The sequence below is a fragment of the Artemia sp. Qi Xiang Cuo genome, chromosome 14 (assembly GCF_049724085.1).
Source record: "Artemia sp. Qi Xiang Cuo chromosome 14, ASM4972408v1, whole genome shotgun sequence".
Classification (NCBI taxonomy): Eukaryota; Metazoa; Arthropoda; class Branchiopoda; order Anostraca; family Artemiidae; genus Artemia; species Artemia sp. Qi Xiang Cuo.
The window spans coordinates 9847455-9869891 of NC_142807.1; the positions used below are offsets into that span (position 1 = coordinate 9847455).

Consider the following 22437-nt stretch of genomic DNA (forward strand, 5'->3'; position numbering starts at 1 on the left):
AAAAAATTGCACTTTTTATATAATTCTTAGAAAGTATCTATGCGAACAGAAAAAGTTAAAGACCATGTCAAGAAATTTAGAGCTAGAATCTCTTAATTGAAAAAATGGACTTGGTCTCTGAAACACAATTTTATTGGTTTCCGAAACACACATTCGCGAAACTTAATCATATCTCACTGGTCTTGATTGTTTACTAAATATGCACGTCTGTAGGTTTAGAATGATATCTGAACGTTGTATCGTTGTGAACGTTGTCTCTCACAGAGAGGAAAGGCGTTGGACAAATGTCGGATATTCAAATATTTCTTGGATTTTTTTTTATCCTTTTTTTTTACTTTGAATTTTTTTTTCAAAGCATTATCCTCTCTGAAAAACCCACAGTTTTGGTAGTCTACAGGCTGCCTTAAAAGTGTATTTTGATTTAGTTTTCTCTTTTAACGACAGGTTGCGATTCCGTTATTATGGCTATAAAAGAAAAAATACAAATCAGTTCATATTAGTTCAGTTCAATGTGGATAGTTCGTAGGGGCATCAATGACACCAATAGTGCGAACATTTCCTTTAAAAATTTCCTCCTAGATATTTTTCTTTCTACAAAACTACGATATTACTTAGGTCTTGGTGGTTTGTATTTTCAAGGTTGAAGTCAGCTACAAGAGTGATACTTAAAAATGTTCACTGGAGAAGCATTAAATTACCGAAAATTGTATTACCGAAGTTGTAATACCGAAAGGATTATCGAAAATTGTACCGTAAGATTCAGTGTTTGAAAAACTTTGTTAGGACCTATAGAGGTTTCTAGCTCCCTTCTGTTTCTACTTATTTTTGTGTCACTGGAAAAGCATTAAATTACCAAAAATTGTATTACCGAAATTTCTAAATTACCGTATTTAAATTCGAAATTACGAAACTACCGTATTTTTGAGGTTGAAGTCAGCTACATGAGTGATACTTAAAAAATGTTAACAGGAGACGTATTAAATGAAAGTAGAGTCATTCATTCTGTTGTGAGTAGAGTAGAGATGAGTCATGCATTCTTTTGTATGAGTCATTCATTCTGTTGTAAGTAGAGTCGTTCATTCTATTAACTTGCATTATTTGAAAGTACCAAAGCTTAAAATATTTTGATTTCAGACCAAAAGCAGGATCTAAATATTCTGAGAGTAGTGGCGTCAATTCTGGAAAATTTAGGGTAGGGAATGTATTTTTCAAAATCTAGGGGGTACTCGTCGTTTCTTCAATTGTTTCAATAAAGTTACCAAGGGAAAGAAATTTGTCACTGAAATAGCCCCCAAAAAATATATTTTTCAAAATCTAGGGGAGAAGGAAAATCTAGGGGGGAGGTATTGTCCCTAAAATTGACGCCAATGTCTGAGAGCGTCTTATGGCTAAGTGATTTTAAGGTAGGCATCTATTCACTTTCACATCTGATTTTAAAAGGTAGAATTCTATTTTTAAATTGTTATGGACTTGAAAACTTTCAAACATAAAATAAAACTTTGAGATCGGGTCAATATTATCTCCCTTGTTATTCAGAAAAATATTGGTGGCAACATGGTTATCAGAATTGCCACTTAAAGATTTCCTAAGATAAAAATAGGGTAATGATCTTCAAATAATAAGTTTCCAAGTAAAGGTGGTGGTATTTTCAAAAGTCGTGCTTGTCACTAATAATCTACAACAAGCTGGTCTAGATTGGGAATCTTTTGTCCGAGGGGCACGGGTTCGATCCCTGGCATGACCGGTTATTTGGTTTGGGACGGGGTCAGTGGCTTAATTCCGTAAGCTCAGCCAGAGTCGACCCAGCTCTAAATGGGTACCTAGAGAAATCTGGGGAAGATACGCAGGAAGGGTGTGTAAAAGCACAGAGTGGCTGGCCCCCAACCCCGTTGCAATTCCCAGCTGAAGGGCCATGAAACGAGGATCAGTACCGCTAGTTTGGACCTTAAGAGTCTAATGTCGTCATACTTACTTACTTTTTATGTCACTTGACGTACATTCCTTTTCGTTCTCCCACCCTATTTAAATTTCTACCTTGGCTGTCTTCCAAGAGATACTCAAAGATTTTAGGTTATCATTTAGAATTTTTCCAGTTTATTGTGGGCTCGCCTATACCCTCTTTGGGGATGTTTAGTAGAACGATGCAGGGCACGGTCTCTGTGCACCCGTACGAGATTCGAAATATTTGTCGCCTTAAATCCAGCTATTTAGTTTCAGCATACACCAGTAAGTTTTCAGTTGTCATTTTAAAAACTAAAGTAGGTGGAAAACATCTAGCTTCGGTTTGAAAAGCTGTTTAGCAATTTCTTGTAGTAATTGCTGCTTCAACAATATGTAAACATTCCGTATGTACATTGACCGACACAAAGATTATTATTTGACAAACTAAGGAGTGGCAATTATTTTTTCACAAAGTGAAGAGAAACTATTAGTTTAGTGTAATCATTATTCCCGTATAGTGGGTTTTGAATGAATTAAATAAAAAAGAACAAGTTTTTTCAACTGAAAGTAAGGAGCAACATTAAAAATTAAAACGAACAGAAATTATTACGTATACAGATGGTTTGCCCCCTAGTCAATACCTCTCTCTTTACGCTAAAGTTCGAATTTTGTTCGAATCACAAACCCCTGAATCACAAAGGCCGTTTAATTAAAATAGATAGCTCTTTTATAATTACTAAAAATAACTTTAGCGTAAAGAGCGAGGTATGGAAAAGGGGGCGAACTCCCTCAAATACGTAATAATTTTTGTTCGTTTTAGGTTTTAATGTTACTCCTTACTTTCAGCTGAAAAAAACTTGTTTTTTTATTTAATTTCGGATCGTTTTTTAAATAATGCTGGGAAATCCGACGCCCCTTCATAGAAATGTCCCTTCCCCCAAGGAAACATCCTCAATAGAAAGATCCTCCCACGTAACCCCATACTCCGCCCCCCCCCCTCCACCAGAAAAATCCCTCCTGAAAACGTTTGTATACTGCCCAATAACCAATACCATACTATATGTAAACCTTGGGCAAAGTTCATAACTTGCAGCCCTTCCCCCGGAAACCGAGGGGATTAAGTCATCCTCAAAAACATATTTATTAGTTTTTCGACTATGCTGAACAAAATGACTATCTCAAAATTTTGATCGGTTGACTTTGGGAAAAAAATGAGCGTGGGAGGGTGCAAAGTTAACCTCAATTTCTTTGGTCACTTAAAAAGGGCACTGGAAATTTTAGTTTCCGTTTGAATGAGCCCTCTCACGATATTCTATGACTACTACTGGATCGAAAATATCACCTCTGGGAAAAAAAACAAATAAACACGCATCCGTGATCTTTCTTCTAGCAAAAAATGCGAAATTCCACATTTTGCAGATAGGAGAGTAGATTTTGCAAAAAATGCAAAATTTTGCAAAAAATGCAAAATTCCACATTTTGCAGATAGGAGAGTGCTACTCGTGACAGGACCACGTGGTTTATGGTTTTTCTCACTGAGAATGGAAAAACAGTATTTTTCTCACTTGAAAAACATGAATTTTGTCACATTCATGGATGTTTTTATGGTTTTTGTCAGTGAGAATGAAAAAACAGGAACTTTCTCACTTTTATGTCTTTTTTATGGCTTTTGTCAGTGAGAATGGAAAAACAGGAGCTTTCTCACTTTCATTGATTATTGAGTCATTGATCAAATTGTTTCCGGGCAAGGTTAATTAATGTCTGACAGATGACGTCAAGTTAATTAATGTCTTTGATGTCTTTCCAAAGAGAATGTTTCCGAGGCAAAGTTTAGATCACACATGACAGATGATGTCATGATTGATTGATTGACATGAAAGGGGAATTAATTTGTTGTTTCTAAAGAGAATTGATTTGACACGAGAGGGAATTAATTTGTTGTTTCTAAAGAAAACTGTCTCCAAGCGAATGTTTAGATCTTAGCGATGAAGAGATTGATTCACGAAAGGGTTTCCAAATAATTTGAAATGTATCAGCGCAGAGATGCCAAACAAAAGGAACACGCTGAAATTACGTTTAGGGATTATTTGGGCGAAACCGTTTCAGTCATTTTATGGAATTATTTCGGCGAAACAGTTAGAGACATTTTAAAAGATGATTTAAAAGATGATTTTAGAAGAAGATTTGAGGGTGAAACTCTGTGGTCGTTATAATACACAAGTTCCATTTGAATAATGTTTTGAGGTCCTCTACCCCAACCCCAAAGGGTTCCAATCCTCCTACCCCAACCCCGAAGGAAGCCCCAGGTGCTCAAAGGTCCCCCAAGCTCCCAAAGGGCCCCTAGGCCCCCAAAGGCCCTCCCCCTGTCCTCAAAGGTCCCCCAGGCTCCCAAAGGGCCCCCGGACCCCCAAAGGGCCCCCCAAACCCCCAAAGGCCCAACGGACACCCAAAAGACAACCGGGCTCCCAAAGGGCCCCCAGGACCCCCAAAGGCCCTCACCCGGTCCCCAAAGGTCCACCGGGCCCCCAAAGGACCAATCGGCCCTCAAGTGCCCCCAGACCTCCAAAGGCCCTCCCCGGGCCCCAAAAGGCCCGACGGGCTCCCAAAAGACCAGCGGGCTCCCAAAGGGCCCCTGGACCCCCAAAGGCCCCCAGGCTCCCAAAAGACAACCCGGCCCAAAACGGCCCCCCCCGACCCCCCAAGGACCTCCAAACCTCCAAAAGCCCCTGTGTCCCCAATTTTTAATAAATTTTTTGCTTTATTATATCTTTACGGACCTGATTATTCATTTTAATCTGTGTTTGTTCTAAAATTCATTTATTCATTTATCACTTTATATGGCATCCTTACGTTTGGTGGGATTATTCATTTGAATATCTGTTCGTTTTGGGTTTTATTTCTCAACGGACAGTAATTTCTATTTTAACTTTTAATAATTATTTGACTTTGTTTCTGTTCGTCCTGGGTTTTATTGTTGCTCTTTACTTCTTTTTTTATATCTTTTGTTAAAAACTTTTTTTTTAATTAACCTCCGTTGATTTTTCATTGACATAGTTTTATTATTGGCTGTTTTTAGGAATCATTGTAATTTTTTTTCAATTTTTCTACTTAAGAATTAAATTGCTGGATGGTAATTTAAATTTTGGAAAATATCCAACTATCCAGCCCAAATTTTTGATCAGCAGCAGTTTAGTGTAACAATTTTGTAATAATAATTTACTATAGAATTTTACGTGGGTGGGGAGGTCGGCTATTATTTATTCGAAGTGGCAATCTGCGTAAGTCATTGTCTTCTATTGGGCTGAAGCTATCCTGGCCATCGCCCTATAGGCACTTTTGAATATGCACGTATCTCAATCAACCATTTTATTTGTGTTATATTTTGTTGCAATCATTTGTTTGTTTAAATAAATGCATGCCAAGGCCACTTTTGATAAAACATGACACTTTTTTGCTGTGTTTTATACCAAGGCTCTTCTTTGTACAATACGTCCAACTCTCAAATGCAAACTTGCTGAATATTTCAGTAGACTGGGAGTTCTAACCCTAAAAGCAAGTGAAAAGACCAATGAGGTTGGAGCCGATAAACCCCTTAAGGCCTTTTCGTGCTCCGATAGTTCCGTGTAACTTTAATTGTACCATTTTAAACTGGCTTGTTATAAAACCCCTGCTAAATGTCAATTTTTTTTATTATTTTTTTTAATATGTGTACTTTCGGTTTTCATAATTTTCCTGATGAGACAGAAATTTTTTTAAAATTTATTGTTAAGGTATCCATTAAATCAGTCATATTTATAGGTTTCTGCCAAGGCCGTATTTATGAGGTCGTAACCCCCTCCCCCTCCCGGAAATTTTGTCTGATACGTAAAAACGTAATAAAAAAGCCTATAAACAAATTATTGATGCTTTTCTGAAGGTTTTTGTACCCCCCCCCTCCGGAAAAAAATTCCTGGATACGCCCTTGGCTTATGCAAATATTAATAGGGAAGGTAAATTTTAAGAAAGCTAGAATTTTAGTATACAGCCTACTTGCAGCGGAATAAAAAGCATTATTCAGTCAAATGAATAATCCCACCAAACGTAATGATGCCATATAAAGTGATAAATGAATAAATGAATTTTAGAACAAACACAGATTAAAATGAATAATCAGGTCTCGAGTCACAAACTCGCTTGTGATTTGGAATTGAACATTGCAAAAGGTCAGCAGTTTCTTTGGTACTTGTTAATATAGAGGTCAAAGTCAAAATGATTTATTTTTCCTTTTCCCATGCCGCGAAGTTGTTAAGTTACTGTCAGATTTATCCTACTCAGTTCAGAGTAATTGTGGCTCAGATTTAATCTGAAACCAAACTATGAATTATCTTACCAGCGTATAATTTTGAAGAAAAAAATAGAAAATACAAAAAAAAATACAAAAAAATTCGGACCTGCTATCTGGTCCTTCAAAAATGCACTGTAGAAACTTTGCAAAACAAAACTTTAAAATTGAAATAAGAAACACTTACATGTGGCTGAACCACGAAGTTAACTGGATGATAGTTTTTTCAGAAAATATTTTAACTACTCAATCAAGGGACGAATAAATCTAAATATTATAACTGCTCAATCAAGTGATGAATCAATTTAAATATTATAACTACTCAATCAAGTGACGAATAAATCTAAATTTGAAAGAAATGGATTTATTACAACCAAAAATATAACCGATCTATAACCAAAAATTCATCTGTTGGTTAAATTAAATACTTGAACACAATTTAACATGTTTCACAATTGTTGTTTCATTTCACAGTTTGTAGGAAGGTATTCCTGGACCTAGACCTAGATTCCTAGACCTAGCTGGAATCTAGGTCTTAAAATAATCAGAAAACCAAAATTAAAGTAATATCATTGGACAATAAAAATATATTTTTTTCTTTTGTTTAACTTTATTATTCTTCGTTCTTTTTTAAACAATGTTTTTGTAATCGTGACATCGGGGGGTCAAACCCCCTGGATGTGCCCCTGTATAGATTATTTGTTATTATTATGCCTGTTGACTTTAAATTGCATAACTTGAGAAAAAAATAATTTCTGAAACCACACTGGCTAATCGCGATAAAACATAAAATCGCGAAGAAAGAAAGAAAACGATGACAATTAACAGCCAGTGAAAAAATTGAAAAATTATGTAAATATTTCGGTCAAGACCTCCGCTTGACCGTCCTCAGTTAATATAATAAGAGAGAGAGATGAGATAATAAATTTATTAGCAAGGAAAGATATGGGAGGTATAAAGAGATTCGGAAGGTTCCTGACAATGGGTATAGAGCATAGAGAAAAGTTTTTTGAAGATTAGGGGTGAGGGTGATATTTCACTAGCCTAGATTATAGTTTTGTACCAATTTATGTTTGTTTGGAAGTGTCTTTGTTTTTGTGACCACAGCCCTTTGGGCTTTTGTGTCAATAAATTCTATTCTATTCTATAAAAAAACCAAACCTTAAAATAAAAGCACAAAACTAAAATTGGACGACCCTTTCTCAGTGACGGTAAAAGGGTAACTGAATAAAAAACACAAGTTTTTCAATTTTTTCACTGGCTGTTAATTGTCCTCGTTCTCTTCCTTTCTTCACGGTTTTATGTTTTCTAACTTGAGAATATTTTTTTTTTCATCCTGAAAGTTCTACCTGAACAAAAGCATTTAGGCTGCTAGGACATTACTATAGACTGAGCTCAAAAAAGGGTAGACAATGCGGTTGTCCTTGTTTTTCAAGGCGTGGGTTCAAGGTGACTGCGACAGCTAAATGATGTATTTTTTCAGTTTGGTGTCATTCTTTGTGGGTTTAAGGTTTTTTTTAATCTCAAAAAATTCATCTTGCAATTAGAAAATACTTTTTTGATAAACGGAAACGACAATACATATTGGTAGTTGTCTAGAATCTGGGTACACACGCGAGAAGTGAAGTTTCGTTAATGCTAATGAAATGGAACAAAACAGGATGAAAATATAATAGTTTAGAAACAAATTTGGGCTGTATATTTGTACACTAGGGGGGGGGGGGTAAATATTTTTCACATTAAGGGTGGGTATAGCACAGCATATATTAAATATGTAGCCTAACCTAGCTACCTTTTAGTCCCCTAAACCCAAAAAAACTAAAGTTTAAATCTTTGTCACAGAGTGAGTAATATCTCACTATGCAGCGGAAACCTGTATATCAATCGCAGCTTTGAGATTTCGATGCGGTCTTTCTTTCGTGTGTGCCCAGATTCTAGACAAGTACCTGCACATTTTCAACAACAGTTCGTGGTATCAAACTGTGAAGGAGCGACTCGGCTCATTAGTAAATGGAACTCTAAAAAACGAAATTTCGATATCAATAGATACATCAAAAGAATTGTATTATTATGCTGATTCCAAATATATAAAATTTACCAAGTTTAGTGTTACAAATCAAAAGTTACAAGCCTGAGAAAATGTGCCTGATGTTTTAAATAGGGGGGAACACCCCGTAAAACGATCACACCATCACCTTATCAGATTTAGCGTAACAGAGAACCCTACTGTAGAAGTTTCAAGCTCTTATAAAAAATGTGGAATTTTGCTATTTTTGCAAGATGTGTGTTTTTCTTTTTTTTTCCCATGGGTGATCGTATTGAAATAATGATCCAAGAAAATCATGAGAGGATGCATTCAAACGGAAATTAAAGGTTCTAGTGCCCTTTTTCAGTGACCAAAAAGATTGGAGGGCAACTGACCCCCCTTTCACGTCTCTTTTTTTCCAGAGTTATGTGATCAAAATTTTGAGATAGCCATTTTGTTCAGTATAGTTGAAAAATCAAATAATTATGTTTGGGAGAGTTCTGTAAATTATGAAATTTGCCCATTGTTTACGTATAGTATTTGGTATTGGAAAGTATACAGACGTTTTTTCTTGGGTGGGGGGATTTTGTGTTTGGGTTGAATTTCCATAGGAAGAATCTTCTTTGGGGAGTCCGGGGGGAGATGCATTTTCGAGGGGAAATTTTATACTGGGTGATTTGACACAATTCCTATACGAAATTATCTTTAATTGTCTTATATTCTCTTTGCCAACTCAATTCTGCATGTAGAGATGTTCGGGGAGAATTGTAAGGGGGCTATTTTCCGCATGTTTTGATTTCCGAGAAAAAATTTCCACGGAAGGGAGCATTTTCGGAGTGACTGAGAAACTGATTAGAAATTAAAGTCTTTTTCAATTGAAAGTATGCCAAGAAGAATTTTTCAGGCTGAATCGTCCACAAGAAATTTTACGGGGGGGGGATTTTCCAGCGGGGATGGAAGTGTCTGGAGGGAGTTTGCCGGGGTGGGTGTACTTAAAGTCGGATAAAATTTCCACGAAGGAGTTTTCCATGAGGAGAAAGGTATGTTTCATGGAGGGTGAGCCAGATTTACTGGCATTATTTGACAAATGATCAGAAATTAAATTAAAAAAACAAGTTTTTTTTAACTGGAAGTAATTAGCAACAAAAAACTCAAATGAACGGAAATATTCCGTGTATGAACAGTTGCCCCCTTCTCAGTACCTTGCTCTTTGCGCTAGTTTGACTGTTTGTCCCAATTTTTTAAGAACGGAAGCGTAAAAACAGGGACTGCTTGATCGGGAAAGGAACCATTGTTAAAGTACTTAAAGCTTTAGCGTAAAGAGCAAGGCATTGAGGAGGAGGCAATCCTTCACATACAGAATAATTTGTGTTCGATTTGAGTTTTAATCTTGCTCCTTACTTTAAGCTATTTTTTTAATTTGATTGTAACAGTACTAATTGGGAATTAATTCACTGGATAAATTCACCGGTTCCTTTAAAACCATGTTTCATAATTTCTGCTACTAGGGGTCGCGGTATGCTCTTTACTAGGTTGCAGCTACTGATGTAATCATGAAAAGAGCCTCCATAGCATTTAGTTTAATAATAATAATTGTCAAAAACAAAGAGGAAAAGAAATCTCAAGATGAAGAAAACTAACGGGACTACGGCCAGTAGAAGAAAAATACAAAATTAAACGACGCGGATATTCCACCTTTATAAAACAAGGAGCCCTCACCGCCAAAAACAAAGAAAAAAAAATCGAAACTAACCTAAACCCAAATAAATCTAAAACCAAGAAAAAAAACAATTGTTATACTATGATTGAACACCAAAGAAGCTAAATAGAATTTAGTTTTTTTTTAGTTTTTAGTTTTTAGAGTTTAGTTAGGATTTAGTTTGGATTTTTTCTTTTTTATTGTTGTTGAAGACTCCTTGATTTATACAAGCGAAATATCCGCGTCGTTTTAGTCTGTCTTTTCCTTCTACTGACCGTAGTCCCGGTTTCTTCATCTTCAGATTTTTTTTTTTCTCTTTGTTCTTGTCATGGCTGGCTAGTTCAGTTTTAGATCTTTCAGATGTAAGTGACGAAAAGATGATTTGAATACAAAAATGTTCAACACGAAGTACCAATGCAATTTCATTGTTAGTTTAGAATAGGCAGAGTTTGACATGCCTTTAAATGGAAACGGTTTGTTTTGTCATTAAATAGTAAAATTTAAATGATGTTATGTAGAGGCGACTAACAGACCAATCTACTCAAATGATTTCTTCTGTAAAAGGGAAGGTGTGAACAGAAAATGAGAAAGGATTGCGTGCAATAGAGACTCAAGATTTACAGCTAATAAATCTTCATACCTTATGACATGTTTATAGTGATTTTTTTAGACACTAAATAAAAATTTACACCCCAAATATTCAGCATACACTCTTGCTAGACTTGCCTGAAGTGCGCTGCATGAAGTGGCATGACGTAATTATTAACAATAGTAATGAAGTTTCTGAAATAGCGTAGGCTTCAAGCAAACTTTATTAACGCCTACTTAAGATATTTAGTAAATAAGCTTTCCAAAAAAGATCAAACTAGTTGTAATTTCTTATATGGAAAGTATTTGCATAATCCACTTGAATATCCTTGGAAAAATAATACAAAATATGCCTAAAAATAAAAAACAAATAGAAAATAGTTTATATAGTATAGAAGAAGGTTTGCCTTAAAATAGAAAACAGTTCTCCAGAACTCAAAACCCAGAACACAATAGGTACTCTGTACTACTGAGTTACCTTGTCAGCAGGGTCCTCCTCAAGGTTACTCAGCGCGCCCGCAGGTGGTGGATAGGGGAACGTCTTACAGATATGTAGAATATCTCCATGGAGATGGGAGGCATGGACCAAGGGGGGATTCAGTTTCTTGGGGTCTTGAATTATAACTGGAACACCCTCACCTGGGGGACATAAATACAGGTGAAGGAGGAGAATAGCCCCTCTGATGTGTACTGGGCAGAGCCCACCGGCGTGTGGACACGTCCTGCCCGTCACAAACCACTCCCCCAGCAATGGGTAAATTGTTGGTGATACAGGATGCCATGGGATTGTCCGTATGGGATTGTCCGTATATGCCATAAGGGCGGAGATATAGTCGGCCCCTGCTAGGGACAGAGAGGAGTGGCTTACAGCTGTCCTGACGTCAGCCAACAAACCCCTCTTTTCATTTTTATGATGATTATGAGCAAACAAATGAATGTAAGAACCAATGCTACCGCATCCGGGGAAACCGATGATGGGCATGCGTTTAGATCTACCACGTTCGGAACAGCCGATGATACGATGACCGCAAATCGTACGAATACCTCAACTTCGAAAACTCCACCCTTTAAGGCCATAATATCACCTAAATTGACTTTATCAATTGTTACCCTCAACATCTTTTTAAAGAGGCGCCTGGCACTTGCCAGCTCTAGCTTTGAAGCCTTAATGCCGATCTGGAAGAACAAGAATTTGTCGACACTGCTGAAAACAAGACTCTTCAACACAATAATTATCCCCATTGCCATTTACGCTTGTGAATCATGGACCCTTAAAACAGATGACTAAAATCGCCTAGCCGCATTCGGAACAAAGTCACTTCACCGTATTGCGGGCATTACGTACTTGGAAAAGATCTCTAATATTAGGCTGTTTGAAAGCCTTAAGATCAAGCAGACCATACTTGACAAAATAAAACTGCAACAACTTAGGTGGCTAGGCCACATCCAGGGTATAGAAAATACCCATCTTCCGAAAATAGTCTTCCATGGTCGCATGCATGGTTCTCGCCCCAGAGGTTGGCCCCCGACGAGATGGAAAGACAATTTCTCTACACTCAACCTGCTGCAACTTCTACGCCTGACTGAAGATAAATGCTCATACAGACGCCACATCAATAAAATAGTGAATAAAGAGGCCCCAGGAGAGTCTTCGAAAACGGATGGGACTAAAGTCAAGTCAAGTCTCCAGAACTCCAGGTCTCCAGAAAAATGACATACAGCTTTTTTTTAACAAATTAAATAGGGCAAGGTCACACCAACATTTGTGTAACAAAAAAGATAACTTTTCCTTCTGACGTTATTTCACGTCTTTAAGGTTATTAGAAATACAACGTCAAAAATGTTTTTTGTACAAGATAAACTGAAGAAAAACATACTGGAGTTAAATGATGAAGAAGTGTCTAATTAATAACAGTGATAAATGAATACATTCTAAGACCTGGCTATACATGACATATTAAACTAAGAGAGGAAAAGCAATAATAAATAGAAAATAAAGTAAAAAAAGGTGAGAAAACAAGGATTTTATCAGCCAGTGGCAAAACAGGAAGACGAAGAACAAGCAAATATTTCGACAAGGACCTCCGCCAAGTCGTCCTCAGTGCTAAACAAAAAAGAAAACAAAAAAGAAAGAAAAAAACAGCAAAAATCTAACCTTTCGAAATTTACTCGACAAAAAGAGAACAGACACTGAATAAAAACCAGGCAGGAATCAATGAAAAGGGATTTACCAAAATGATTAAGCAAGAATTTTTTGCCTTGCAATAGTCTTAGCTTTTCTGCAATTTCAGTTTTCATTAGATATGCAAATAGGTTCTCTTAAATTAGACTGGGCGAAAATATTGATTGAGTTTTTTAACATTAAGTTGTTATAAATTGGGCTTGATGAAATATCTCCGGTGTCTCTATTTATAGCCAAATTTCTATTTAATATATTTTCTGGACTCAATTACCTCTCTAAAAGATTTTGGTAGGCCATTTACAGTAGATATTAAAATGGCCTCCTCAAAATGAACCAGATGTGTAGGGTTTTCAAATATATGCAGGGCCAAGGCGGAATCAAAGTTGTCATTTTTATTTTCGAATCTCAGAGACTTATCTATTAAAATTTTGTGTTCATGCAAACGTTCACCAAGTTGTTGATGGGTCCTACCAATGTAAAATTTCCCACATGAACTACACCTTACACCACTACCCAGTAGTTGAAAAAAATATTCACCTTTTTGTTTAGTTTTGAAAGAAACAGAGAGATTATGTTTTCTAAAATTTCTCCAAGGTTATCACTAAGTTTTGAGATGTATGGTAAAGTGGTGAAAGTTTTTTTCTATATTGCCGGAATAACTGAATCAAGGGGGACGGACTCCCTATTGTCTTGTTGTGACCGTTTGTGTCTAGATTTTAGAGTCAGGTTAAAATATTCTACCAGGCAGTAATTCCTGGTCAGCTATTTCAGTTCAAGGAGTATTATCTGAAAAATTGAAACGAGATGAAAATATAGAAAGTCGGGTATAATCCTTCAATAAGATCGTGGATAAATAAATTTAAAAAAACCTTGTTTAGGTAAAAATAATAAAAGCCCGAATATTCCGACTTCACGTCCGGATGTCTTCATCAATGAAAGAAAAAGAACAAAATAAACTAACTTAAAATAAACAAAACATATTATTGGGGGTTGGGAGGAGGTCTCCCTAGATCCATATTAAGGTCTTGCCTAAAACTCTCTTTCCAAACATAACCAGGTAAGGGCAATAACGAGCAGTGGGTGTAGAAAATGGTGGCCGCCGTTTACCCCCCTGGCGAATACCCCCCGGAAAATACCCCCGCGCGGAAAATACCCCCCGGAAAATACCCCCTGCGAAAAATACCCCCCGGTAAATACCTTCCCCAGGAAAATACCCCCCTCTGTGGAAAATAAGGCTTTCCAGGTTTGAGAATTTTATTTGAGTTTCTTTTTTTTCTTTTTTTTTTATTTCCGTAGGGGGAAGGAATTTTGGTACTTGTGTATTATGCACCACTCACTTAAGTTTACGCTGTGTAAAACTCGAAAAGAAACCTGTTTCTTGGTTAGTTTTTTTTCAGCTTAGCGCGAGAAAACACAAAGAGAAGTGACAGAATATATGGGAAATATATAATTTGAGCTATAGGGTATATGTGCACATAAGAGGGTAAAGTATTTGGACAGTTTGAAGTCAGAAAACAATTCTTTCTAGGTAAAATCACAGAAGAACAGCGAGGTATCTGGAAATTGTGTTAACTAAAAAAAAAAAAAAAAAAAAAAAATCCCAGTATAAAGTAAATGTTATGTTTCATTTAAGCGTTTTTTCAAAGTGTTAATTGTTTTTTTTTTTCAATGACCGTTTTTCCAAGCATTAAGTACTATTATTTATGTTATTTGTGCCTTTCATTTATGTTATTTTACTATGTTCATGGCCGTATATTTGGCCTTAAAATACACTTTTCTATCTATCTATCTAATATGCAGAATACCTGTACCAAACACATTTTGCATTTAGACCCGCTATACTTTACCCCCCCTAATATGCAAATCTATAGCCAAAATTTATTTCTAAAGCAACGAAGAAACTAACGTAAAAACTGGTGTGTTCTCGAATTTTACACAGCGGAAGCTTGAGTGAGTGGCGCATAATACACAAGTACCAAAATACCTCCCCACTACGGAAATAAAAATAAAATTCAAACAAAATTCTCAAATTTGGAAAGCCTTATTTTCCACGGTTGGGTATTTTCCGGGGGGGGGGTGATTTACCGAGGAGTACTTTCCGCGGGGGGTATTTTCCGGGGGTATTTTCCACGGGGGTGTATTTTCCGCGGGGGTATTTTCCGCGGGTGTATTTTCCGCTGGGGTATTTTCCGCGGGGGTATTTTCCACGGGGGGGGGGGTATTTTCCGGGATAACTGAATATAACTCATCTATGCAACAAAATCACTTCACTTATCTGTTGTTGTATTGACCAGAGTGTCAATACAACAACATGAACTTTTCTGAACTCTAAGACAAACTTGAACAAACTAAGTAAAAAGTATATGTACGCACAAATAGTCAACTCGCCTCCTTCGCAAGCCAGTGTTGGGGCAGACCAATCAAAAGAATGAAGTCCAAAACTCAATTTGACAGTGCCCATAAATTTAAATCGATAGGGATAGGTGCTGCCAGCTCTTGTGAGTCATACATAATTTTAATGCCAACCCAGCATACTTTCTAGGTCATATTTAACCTTACAAAAATTAATAGTTTTTAAGCGCAGTTAAAAGTATTTTATATAGGAGAACTTAAAGTGCGGATGAAATTCCTTAATCGGCTATATATGAGAAGCGGAACATGTATTTGATAATTAGGGCCAGCGGCCTTACACATATAAAGAAAAGAAAAAATGATACACAAAAGTAAATAAAAAAATTCGTTATAAATTCTGTTTATTTTCAATTAGTTTGTTTCGCTCTTTTATTTCCCTTGATAAAAGCTTCTGGATTTTAAGCCGGAATATTCGAACTTTTCATTGTTAGTGAAAGGGGCGTTTTTTTTGTTATTTTTTCATTATCTTAGTTAAAAATTTATTTTTTTTATATTCCTTCATTTAAAATGGAAAGACAGTGTGATCTAAGAAATTACTTACTATCTCAAAAAGAATTTACTAAAAAATATAGAAGCAAAACCATTCACAAACATCAGAAAAAGTTTAATGTTTTAGTATTGAATTAGCCAAGGCGAATCCATAATGACAACAGATGTATCCAGGGGAGTAACTAATTTGATACCCCACCTCCCTGGAAATTTTCTGAATTGTATATTCCGATAAGCAATTAGGTATGGCTTATGCAGGTTTATCTCCTCGCCGTCATCTTCAACTTCCTTGTTAATGATGTATTTTCCTCTTTCAGTTTTATCTTAATCAATATTCTGTCCCGTTTTTCTGATTAGGACAATGGATAGCGCCAGCACAACTTTAGAAAAATAATCTTATACAGAAAATATTCAACACTAACCAAGAAAAATTTTTCAAATTTTTAAAATGTTTTTATACATCATTAAAAAAATCTTTAAATCTAAATTGCTGACATCTTTAAACCTAATTTCATGGCTTTAAGGCTCGTATGGGGTGGATGTTTTCTCCCTGTTTCATCAAATTAAATGCCATGACGACTCTATCTCAAATTAAGAAGAAACTATCAAGCAGAAGAACAAGCAGATTGATCTTGTTTAGCAGAAGAAAATTGTCTTGACTCTGATTGATAGCCATAATAGCAACATTTCAAGGTGCCATTCTTACATGTAGACGGAATGTCTAATGGCTAATCCATGGCGAAAGGGTAGGGTAGTTACAGGGAAGCTTACAATCAAATACTCCTTCTTTTATAATTTGTTTTTCTCAACCCACCGACTTGAATTGTTGTCCCATAAATTTTTGAGTTTAAGAGCCATATTTTTGACTTTGTTTACCTTTTAGTTCAGACCTACGGCTTTTTAGTTTGTCAATCCTTAGAATATTTGCCTGATTCTCGAAAGCGTGAGGAAACGCCCCAAAAAGTCAAGAGATCTTAATAGAAATCATACCATCAGATTCAGCATATCAGAGAACCCTGCTGTAGAGATTTCAAGCCTCTATCTGAAAAAAATCCGGAATTCTGTATTTTTTGCCAGATGAAAGATCACGGCTGCGGGTTTATTTGTTGTTGTTTTGTTTCCAGGGGTGATCGTATAGAAAAAATGGTCCTAGAAGATCGGGAGGGGGCTCTTTTGAATAGAAATTCAAAGTTCTAGCCCCTTTTTTAATTGCCAAAAACATTGGAGGGCAACTAACCCCCCCCCCCCTCACCTTCATTTGTATTCTTCACTTTCCCCTTAAGACATACGTTCGAAATTTTTAGGTAGGCATTTGGTTCAGCATAGTTGAATAGGCCAATAATTATGCCCTTGTGGGATGACCTGAACCAACTCCCCCACGGCTCCTGGAGAAAGGGCTACAAGTTATGGAATATGTTCATTTTTTATATATAGTATTTGTTACTGGGAAATATATGAAAATTTTTCGGGAAGAATTTTCCTCGGAGAAAAGGGATTCTCCACAGAGAGAATTTACCTTTGGGAATAACTTGTTGGGTGAATTTTTCATGGCAACTTTTCACAGGTAGGAAGGAGGAATTTACTGGCATGATTTGAAAAATTGTCAGAAATTCAACTGAAAAAATAAGTTTTTTCAACTGAAAGTAAGGAACAACATTATAACTTAAAAAGAACAGAAACTATTCTGTATATGAAGGGGACTGCCCCTTCCTCAACCTTTGCTCTTTATGCTAAAGTCTTAAAGCTCTTCAAAAACACTTCTCATTTAAAATCAACGAGCCTTGTGCTTGAGTAATCTTTCCCGAAAAATGGGACCAAAAGTCAAAATGAGAGTAAAGATCGAGGGTTGTGGAAGGGGCTGCCCCCCTCATATATAGAATACATTCTGTTCATTTCATGTTTCCAGTTTACTCCTTATTTTCAGCTGGAAAAAAAATTGTTTTATTATCTAATTTCTGACATTTTTTCAAATCTTGCCAGGAAATCCCTTCCTTCCCCCCTCCCCGGTGTAACATTTCTCCTAGAATATTCTCCTGGAAACTTGTCTCTCCACGGAAAATTCTCCCTGGGGCAAATCCCCCCACCCTCTCAACGCAGAAAATAACGTCAACAAATTTCCGTATTTTTCCCCTAATAACAAATTCTGTATGTGAACAGTATGGGCAAATTGCCTAACTTACTGCCCTTCCCCAGAGACTATGGATGGTCATATCATTACCAAAGGCATAGTAATTGGACCTTCTAAACTATGCTGAATTAAATGGCTATTTTAAAATTGCCTTTGCCGTTGGGAAAACATATGTGGTGGAGGGGGTTAGGTGCCCCCCATTGTTTTTGATTACTTAAAAAGGACACTTGAGCTTTCATTCCCGTTCGAATAAGCTCATTTCTGATCCTCTAGGACCATTGGTTTGGTACGATCACCCCTGGAAAAAAGAAGAAAAAAAGAGAAACAAACAAGATAGGAGCTTGAAACCTCGTTCTTTGCAGGGGCGAATCTCCAGCATTTTTATTGGGGGGTCAAGAGGGGTCCATATCTGGATAATCAAAGGACATGGGATGCATAATGTCCCCCACACATTATTGGGGGGGGCAACTGCCCCCTTGCCACCCCCAAACGACGCCCCTGGTTCTTTGATGTGCTTAATTTGATGGGATGATTTTCGTTAAGATCGCTTGACTTTTTGGGTGTGTTTCCCTCCTATTCCGAAAATTAGGCAAGTTTTCTGAGGCTCCTAGCTATTGGTGGGAAACATTAAACTTAATGAACCTTATATATTTGGAATCACCATAAGAAGCCAATTCTTTTTATGTATCTATTGTTATCAAGACTCTATTTTTTAGAGCTTCGATTACTATATGGCCGAGTAGCTCCTTACTTAAAGTTCGTTGCCGCAAACTGTTTGATAGAGCTTAAAACGAACAGCGATTGCCTGTGAATGAAGAAATGAATCCAAAGCAAACAAAGATTGCAATGAATAATGAAGCAGAATTTAAAACGATTAAGATTATCATTAATTACTTACATTAAAAATTAGGTTCAACCAGCTGATTTGCATGTTTGTGATGAATGAATTTACCAGTAAGAAAACATTTAAGATAAGATAAGTTTTATTCTTCATTATATACACATACAATATTACATGTTATTATTCCCCTAAAGGTTCATTGGCCTGTACAAAGGGGGAAGACATATGAAATGCTTACTCAGAGATGAAAAACAAAAGAAAATTTAAAATGATCACTTACTCATATACGAAGGAGAAGAAAAGAAAATATAGATACAATGAAAACGATAGAAACATAAATAAATAAACTAAATTAATTAATTAGATTAAAAGACTAAAAAAAATAACATCTACGGAGCAAAAAAACTTTTAACAGTTTTTTTTTTTTAAACAAACCGAATGAATGGCACCCTTGAGCTGATTCAGGCAACCTGTTCCAAACAATATGACACGCCATTAGAGGATTAAAATCTGACCTTATGCAAGGAGTAAATGGAACTTGAACAAGATTTGTCATATTAAGAAGATTATGATCATTTTAATCAGATGTAAGAGATACTGGAACGATTAGGGGCCAAGGAAAATCGCCATGAAGCTGAGCAAAAGTAAAATATGGACCTGAAAGAATGTATAGTTACACAAGATCAAGCAATCGTATAACTAATTAACAAATGGTTTCTCGTATGAGGTTTCTAGCTTTATTGTAAACCTTAGAAAGTGGTTTCAACCGTGAAGGAAAAGTTGACATCCACACAATTGGACAGTAAGAAACGTAAGATTGGATCAAGCAGTTAACAGAAATTAACCTATCCTTCAAATAAGACTGGAACCAAAAAAATACACTTCCCCTTATGCCAGAATGAGACATCTTTGATAGAAGAATTTCATGGGTTAAGGAGTCGAAAGCCTTACGAATATCCAGGAATACAGCAGCCGGAATTAATCCCCAATCTAACGCAGAATAAATAAAATTCAAAAGAGCCATACAGGCATGTTCAGTGGAGTGCTTCCTTCGGAAACAAAATTGAAAATCGTAAAGAAATTTTTTAGATTTTAAGAAAGTAAGGAGAGGAGAAAGCATAGCCTTTTCAAATATTTTACTATATACTGATAAAATTGAAATTGGTAGATAATTTGCCGGGTCATTCCTTGGTCCACCTTTGTACAAAACAAAAATCAGAGCACGCTTGAGAGTATCCGGAAAAATATCACATTTAAATGAAAGGCTAACAAGTTTTGCTATAGGTAATAATGTTGAAGGAAGAATAGATTTAACTACCATAGAAAGGATAAAGTTAGGCCCAGATGAGGACGATTGTTTTAAGCCTTTAACAATTTTAGTAATTTCACTTACTGTTACTGGCTCTTGAAACATAGAATTAATACAAGATGGCCCGAGGTATGATCTAAGGTCCGGCTTAGGCCGAGACAAAGTAACTGAAGAAGTAATATTCTTACCAATATTAGCGAAGAATGAAGTGAATGCCTCTTGGACATTAAGCTCGCCCTCCACAGCTTTATCATCGATGACCAGACTCAAATGTAAAGAGCTCGATTGAGAACCGGGTTTAAGTACAGAAGTTATTACCTTCCAAGTTTTACGAATATCATCGCTACAAGCAGCAAAGTTATTTAGATAATACAGAGACTTGGCTTTCCTACACAAGGAATTATATATATTCCGGTAGATCTTGAATTGACAAAGACGAATAGCACCTGCTGAAAGTGTAGCGCATTTATAAGCTCTCCAGAGATTATTCTTCCTTCTCCAGCTTCTTAGAAGTCCGGACGTCATCCATGGGTTTAGAGGAACATTCCTCTTAGACCAATGATTAGAAGGTGATACTTTACAAATGCTAAGAATAGCCTCTTTTATGGTTCCATAAAAGGACTCAAATAAACAAGAAAAATCCTTATTATTATCAAGCAAGCTCCACAAATTTTCCGCTAATTTGTACCCAAGAAGAGATAACTCTTTCTCACCAAACCTAACAGAATAGGAATCAAACACCTGAGCCCTGTTACTCTTCCCTTGTTTAAAGCTGAATCGAGAATATATTGGAAAATGATCGGAGATCACTAACTAAAATTGAGTTTTCCTTCAAACTAAGCGTAGAGAAGATATTGTCAATCAAAGAAGCTGTAACATTAGTTACTCGCGTGGGGATGGGTGTAGATGGTAGAGTTCCTGCGGCAAGCATGGTTGAAATAAAATCAACTGAAGCCGAAGAGTTTGAATCCATCAAATTTATATTAAAGTCACCCATTATGATTAACTGACACGGACGTTTAAGTATTATTTCAAATGTTTCCTCGAGAATCTGAAGAAAAAACGAAAGTGCACCATTAGGACAACAATAAATATTGCCTATGGTTAGATCTATACCATTATATCTTATTCCAAAAAACTGGGATTCGAAAATATCTTCAAAATTCCTTGATAATTCATCACGCAAGCAATAATGCAAATTGCAAGATATATACATGGCTAGACCTCCTTTAGCCATCTTGCAGCGGTTTATACGTTCCATTTTATAACCATGGATATCCAATAGCAAAACAATTTCTACAACTTAGTTGCATATTAGTCCACTAAATACAGATTGTTTTTTTGCTTTTTTTGCTCAATTCAAGATAGGAGACACAAAATATTCAATATATGCTTTTTCAGTAAAATGGAAATGACATCGTGGCCGTTTGGTGGGTTTCGAGGGCCTTTTCTTATCTTTACAGGAGCTTGTTAAGACTTAGTAAAACGGATCTGTCTTCAAAATATTTTTATGAGTAATTTTTTTTTGTATGTCATCATACTGAACAGATGATCATAAAATGATAGGATACGGGGAGCATTCAATATTTTATTTTGAGCTCTAGTACCCTTTTTTAGTGACCATTTGAATCGAAGAGTTTCCAACCGCTCTTTTGCCCCTTTGGGCCTTGACCGCCACCACAGCCCCACATTGCATGTGATAAACATTTCACGATCCTGATTTTAACACAAGTTGCAGAAAATTAAAAGAATTTGCCTTTGGGTGGAGAATAATGTGTATGATGGCTGGTGTTTACCCCCCCCCCCGGCGTTTACCCCCCCCCCCCTGGAAAATACCCCGCGGAAAATACCCCTCGGAAAATACCTCCCCGAGGAAAATACCCCCCAGAAAACAACCCCCTGGGAAATACCCCGCCGGAGAATACCCCCCTCCGTAAAATACCCCCGGTGGAAAATAAGGCTTTCCAAATTGGTGAATTCTATTTGAGTTTTGTTTTTGATTTTCGGTTGTGGGAAGGAATTTTGGCACTTGTGTATTATACGCCACTCACTCAAGTTTACTTTTTGTAAACCTCGAGAACAAAGCGGTTTCTTCGTTAGTTTCTTTCAGCTTAGCGTGAAACAAGACAAGTGACAGAATAGACGGAAAATATATGATTTGGGCTATATATTTACCCATAAGGGGGGAGGGGATCAAAGTATTTGGACAGTTTGAAGTTATAAAACAATTCGTACATCATAATATGCAGAATAGTTGTACCTAACCTATTTTGCATGCAGACCCGCTATACTTCACCCGCCCCCCTTACTATTCAAAAATAGGCCTATAGCCCAAATTTTTTTCTAAAGTAACTAAGAAACTAGCAAATAAACCGGTTTGTTATTGAGTTTTACACATTCTAAACTTGAGTGAGTGGCGTATAATACACAAGTACCGGATTTTTTCATGGGGAGAGAGAAATTAAAAAAAAAAAAGTTTTTTCAACTAAAGCTAAGGAGCA

General features: G+C 36.5%; 1 long non-coding RNA gene across 1 annotated transcript in view; it reads left to right on the forward strand.

Moving 5' to 3' along the window:
• LOC148944107 (uncharacterized) overlaps window positions 1-22437 on the forward strand; it is a 114954-nt gene that overhangs the window by 55369 nt on the left and 37148 nt on the right. The window lies entirely within an intron of this gene.